The 6,000-nt window shown below is 46.5% G+C and overlaps 1 protein-coding gene across 1 annotated transcript in view; it reads right to left on the minus strand.

Moving 5' to 3' along the window:
- The window catches only part of TRMT9B (tRNA methyltransferase 9B (putative)), a 91,433-nt gene extending 86,097 nt beyond the window's left edge, over positions 1-5,336 (minus strand). Inside the window, exon 1 of the mRNA XM_040334692.1 lies at positions 5,037-5,336. The gene's annotated coding sequence lies outside the window, so the exon portion shown is untranslated. The remainder of the gene's footprint in view (positions 1-5,036) is intronic.
- Between the last annotated feature and the right edge of the window lie 664 nt (positions 5,337-6,000).

A 6,000-nucleotide genomic window follows, 5' to 3' on the forward strand; every position in this document is an offset into this window, starting at 1 on the left:
CCCTATGAGCTATGACCAGAAGACTTCCAGCATCTGCACATAACAAAGGGGCGAGGATGCAGCGTGGTGCACCGGCTCAGCTCCGAGCAGGGCCGCCATCAGGGGGTTACAGGCATTACACCTGTAAGGGGCCCGATGGTCCCCAGAGAGGAGAGAAGAGATTACACTTGTTTTTTCGATAGCTGCCCTGGCTCCTCCTCTCCTCCTAGGCATCCAATAGGATCGTGCTCGTGATATCTTGACCTAATAAGGCCACATGAACTGTACATTTAATACGACACTAAACTCTGGTTGAAAAATGTAATTTCTATTTAAGCACAGTGCCTTGAAAAAGTATTCATACCCCTTGAAATTTGTTAATTTATTTCTTTGGGATTTTATGTGATAGCGTGTTTCCCCGAAAATAAGCCCAGGTCTTATATTAATTTTGGCAACAAAAGACATAGTAGGGCTTATTTTCGGAGTAGGTCTTACCATGTAAATACCCCGAAAATAAGCCCTAGTTTAAAATGCATTCATCTACTCTGTTACAGTAACACCCCCCCCCCGGACATAGTAGGGCTTATTTTCGGAGTAGGTCTTACCATGTATTGTGCTGTCTTCTCTCCCCCTCTCCCTCCCTGCCTGTCAGGAATTCCCAGTGAGAACGGAGTTAAAATGCTTGTGAAATTCTATAATCACTATAATAACACTCTATTACATGATTAGTATATGATGTACAATGTTTGTGTTTCTCTAATATAATTGTGCCAAATACCTTTGTTATAGTGCTGTCCCTGCTCCGAGCACTGCAGGGGGGGGTCAGCTGGGGGAAGGGTAGCGGGAGGTCAGCTGAGCGCCGAGCAGCGCTGTACCGAAGGTATCTGGCACAATTAGATTACAGAAACACACGCATTGTACATTATATACTACTGTACTGTCCTGGCATTTTCATTCGCAATGGGGAGGGGGTTGTACTGTCCTGGCATTTTCATTTGCTATGGGGAGGGGGGGTTGTACTGTCCTGGCATTTTCACTTGCTATGGGGAGGGGGGGTTGTACTGTCCTGGCATTTTCATTTGCTATGGGGAGGGGGCGGGGCTCTACTATCCTGGCATTTTCACTTGCTATGGGGAGGGGGGGTTGTACTGTCCTGGCATTTTCATTTGCTATGGGGAGGGGGCGGGCTCTACTATCCTGGCATTTTCACTTGCTATGGGGAGGGGGGGGGTTGTACTGTCCTGGCATTTTCATTTGCTATGGGGAGGGGGCGGGCTCTACTATCCTGGCATTTTCACTTGCTATGGGGAGGGGGGGGTTGTACTGTCCTGGCATTTTCATTTGCTATGGGGAGGGGGCGGGCTCTACTATCCTGGCATTTTCACTTGCTATGGGGAGGGGGGGGTTGTACTGTCCTGGCATTTTCATTTGCTATGGGGAGGGGGCGGGCTCTACTATCCTGGCATTTTCACTTGCTATGGGGGGGGGGGGGGGTGTTGTACTGTCTTGGCATTTTCATTTGCTATGGGGAGGGGGGGGGGGGGGTGTTGTACTGTCCTGGCATTTTCACTTGCTATGGGGAGGGGGGGTTGTACTGTCCTGGCATTTTCACTTGCTATGGGGAGGGGGGGGTTGTACTGTCCTGGCATTTTCATTTGCTATGGGGAGGGGGGGGGGATGTTGTACTGTCCTGGCATTTTCACTTGCTATGGGGATTAGGGGGGGTTGTACTGTCCTGGCATTTTCACTTGCTATGGGGAGGGGGGGGGGTTGTACTGTCCTGGCATTTTCATTTGCTATGGGGAGGGGGGGGGATGTTGTACTGTCCTGGCATTTTCACTTGCTATGGGGATTAGGGGGGGTTGTACTGTCCTGGCATTTTCACTTGCTATGGGGAGGGGGGGGGGTTGTACTGTCCTAGCATTTTCATTTGCTATGGGGAGGGGGGGGGGATGTTGTACTGTCCTGGCATTTTCACTTGCTATGGGGATTAGGGGGGGTTGTACTGTCCTGGCATTTTCACTTGCTATGGGGAGGGGGGGTTGTACTGTCCTGGCATTTTCACTTGCTATGGGGAGGGGGGGGGGGGTGTTGTACTGTCCTGGCATTTTCACTTGCTATGGGGAGGGGGGGTTTTACTGTCCTGGCATTTTCATTTGCTATGGGGGGGGGGGGGTTGTACTGTCCTGGCATTTTCACTTGCTATGGGGAGGGGGGGTTGTACTGTCCTGGCATTTTCACTTGCTATGGGGAGGGGGGGGTTGTACTGTCCTGGCATTTTCACTTGCTATGGGGAGGGGGGGGGGTTGTACTGTCCTGTCATTTTCACTTTCTATGGGGAGGGGGGGGGGGGCGTTGTACTGTCCTGGTATTTTCACTTGATTTGGGGAGGGGTTGCACTGTCCTGGCATTTTCATTTGCTATGGGGGGGGGGGGGGGGGTTGTACTGTCCTGGCATTTTCATTTGCTATGGGGGGGGGGGGTTGTACTGTCCTGGCATTTTCATTTGCTATGGGGAGGGGGGGGGGGGGTTGTACTGTCCTGTCATTTTCATTTGTTTGTTTTTTAGCAAAGACTTAACAGTGTTTTTCTTTTTGTCTTTTTTCTTTATAAAGTAAACAAACAAAAACAAATGGTGTTTTAATCCACCAAAAGAAAGCTCCATGTGTCTCTGAAAATGATATAAACTCCATTAGAGTACAGTGTTGTATGACTGAGTAATTGTCCGTCAAAGTATCACAGTGCAGAAAACTGCCCAATGGCCGGACAATGAAGGAGGTAAAACATGGCAGTAATGAGATGGTCAATGATTCTGATAACATATTCAGTAACTGGGACTCTATGATATGGCGAGGTATATAAATGACACTTGCCCACCATGATCTTTTCCCATTAGACTGGACTCATTCCATTTCACATCTCAATGAACGCATTTCGGGGCACAGATCCAAAAGCACGCACGTTCCAATGACACACATGACAAATTCATATTTAGAATGTCACTGGATGGGGATGTATGTCAGCAGTCATCAGAAGGAAATACCCAGAGTTCCATGCTGCTCTCCCAGCAGATCTCTATGAGAGTACAGTGTTATATGACCGAGTAATTGTCAGTCCAGGTATCACAGCAGTGAAAACTGATACATGGCCGGGTAATGAAGGGGCTGAAACATGTTGGCTCTGAGGGGGTTAATAATTCTGATAACATATAGAACAGAAATTCATTCACTGGAAGTGTAAATGTTGCCCTTTAGGATATGGCGCGGCAGATGAATGACATTTGCTCACTGTGATCTCCCCATTTCCCATCTCAATGAACACCCCGGAGCGCGCTTCCAAACACAGTGACATTCCAATGACACATTCATACTGGGAATGCCACTGGATGGGGATGTGTGGCCGCTGTCATTATTATTATACAGGATTTATATTGCGCCACCAGTCTACACAGCGCTTTACAATATAGAAAGGGAGACAGTACCATAAAATACAAGAGGGTCAAAAGAGCTTACAATCTAATAGCTTGTCATCTGCCCCGGGGCACACATCCAAACATGCGCACTTACCAGTGACACCTACAGCAATTTCATATTTACAATGTCATCTGTTGGAAATACCCAGAGTTCCATGCTGCTCTCCCAGGACTGGAGCTAAACAGTGCTTTATGTGATCCCTATGTAATCAGTAATCCCTATGTGATCAGTGCTCTGCGATCTCTATGTGATCCCTATGCAAACAGTGCTCTGTGATCCCTGTGTCAGTGCTCCCTATGTGATCTCTATGTGATCCCTGTGTCAGTGCTCTCTATGTGATCTCTATGTGATCCCTGTGTCAGTGCTCTCTATGTGATCCCTGTGTCAGTGCTCTCTATGTGATCTCTATGTGATCCCTGTGTCAGTGCTCTCTATGTGATCCCTGTGTCAGTGCTCTCCATGTGATCTCTATGTGATCCCTGTGTCAGTGCTCTCCATGTGATCTCTATGTGATCCCTGTGTCAGTGTTCTCTATGTGATTAGTGGTTTATATGTGATCTCTATGTGACCTTCATATAATCAGTGATCGCCATGTGATCCCTATGTCAGTGATCCCTATATGTGATCTCCATGTCAGCGATCTCTATGTGATCAATGCTCTGTGATCCCTATGTCAGTGTTCTCTATGTGATCCCTGTGTCAGTGTTCTCTATGTGATCCCTGTGTCAGTGTTCTCTATGTGATCCCTGTGTCAGTGTTCTCTATGTGATCCCTATGTCAGTGTTCTCTATGTGATCCCTATGTCAGTGTTCTCTATGTGATCCCTATGTCAGTGATCCCTATGTGATAATGTTCTCTATGTGATCCCTATGTCAGTGCTCTTTATGTGATCAATGCTCTGTGATCCCTATTTGATCAGTGATCTCTATGTGATCCCTATTTGATCACTGATCGCTATGTGATCCCTATTTGATCAGTGATCGCTATGTGATCCCTATTTGATCAGTGATCGCTATGTGATCCCTATTTGATCAGTGATCTCTATGTGATCCCTATTTGATCAGTGATCTCTATGTGATCAGTGATCTCTATGTGATCCCTATTTGATCAGTGATCTCTATGTGATCCCTATGTGATCAGTGATCTCTATGTGATCCCTATTTGATCACTGATCGCTATGTGATCCCTATTTGATCAGTGATCGCTATGTGATCCCTATTTGATCAGTGATCTCTATGTGATCCCTATTTGATCACTGATCGCTATGTGATCCCTATTTGATCAGTGATCGCTATGTGATCCCTATTTGATCAGTGATCGCTATGTGATCCCTATTTGATCAGTGATCTCTATGTGATCCCTATTTGATCAGTGATCTCTATTTGATCAGTGATCTCTATGTGATCCCTATTTGATCAGTGATCTCTATGTGATCCCTATGTGATCAGTGATCCCGACACAGCTGAACTCCGGGAAATGAATGAAAAGTTGGGGGTGATGATGAGTGTACGGTGCTGTGTGATCCCAGGATCGGTATGTGTCCTCAGCCCCCATCCAGATCAGTAGAAGCCGGCTGTGACTTACCTGCGGCGGATGGATTGGACGGTCAGTGGCCAGCATGGGTAGGTGGCCCCTCCATAGCTGACACCGATCGCCCCCCCTCGGTGGACGGATGAAGGTCAGGTGTCGGTCGGATGGACGAGGTTCGGTCCAGATGTGTCTCCTCCAGTCCCGGCTTCATCACACAGCCGATCGGGGAGGAGGGGGAGGGGAGGGCTGCTCATGTGACCTCGCTTCTCTTTTCCTGCCTGTGTGATGATCATCTCTGCAAGGTGACAGGACGTGACAAGTCCATTCCAACACACATCGGCCAGTGTGTGTCCATCCATCCTACATGATCCACACACAGATCACCTTCCTTACATGTCATTGTCTGATATTTACCCCTCACTCCATGGATGTACCATTACACTCCACCTCCCCCTCCCATACTACAAATAAAGGAAATCATGGTCCCTAAAGTGGGAGAAAATCCTGAAGGTGACAACAGACCAATCAAATGTCCCCGATGAACCAGATACATTTGGATCTGTGTGTGTGTGTCCCTCCATGTCCAATCCCTCAAAACTCAGGAGGATCACAATATTGGGACTTTTCAGGCACAACATCCTTATGCTACAAGGACGAAGTTTATTCATTTCATATTACAATTTAAAGAAAATTTTATACAAAATGTTTTCATATTACAATACATGGTTAGTGATTAGAGCGGCACGATTCTGGAAAAAATCAGAATCACAATATTTTTTTTTTTGCTTAGAATAAAGATCACGATTCTCAAGAACATCACCTTTCACATTATACAAAAAAAGTGTATTTTTCCCCCAAAATTGCATTTTGAAAAACCACTGCGCAAATACAGTGTGACGTAAAATATTGGCACGACCGCCATTTTATTCCCTAGGGTCTATAACGTTATAACGTTTGGGAGTTCTAAGTAATTTTCTAGCAAAAAAATACTGATTTTAACTTGTAAGTAGAGTTGAGC

The sequence above is a fragment of the Rana temporaria genome, chromosome 1 (genome assembly GCF_905171775.1).
Source record: "Rana temporaria chromosome 1, aRanTem1.1, whole genome shotgun sequence".
Classification (NCBI taxonomy): domain Eukaryota; kingdom Metazoa; phylum Chordata; class Amphibia; order Anura; family Ranidae; genus Rana; species Rana temporaria.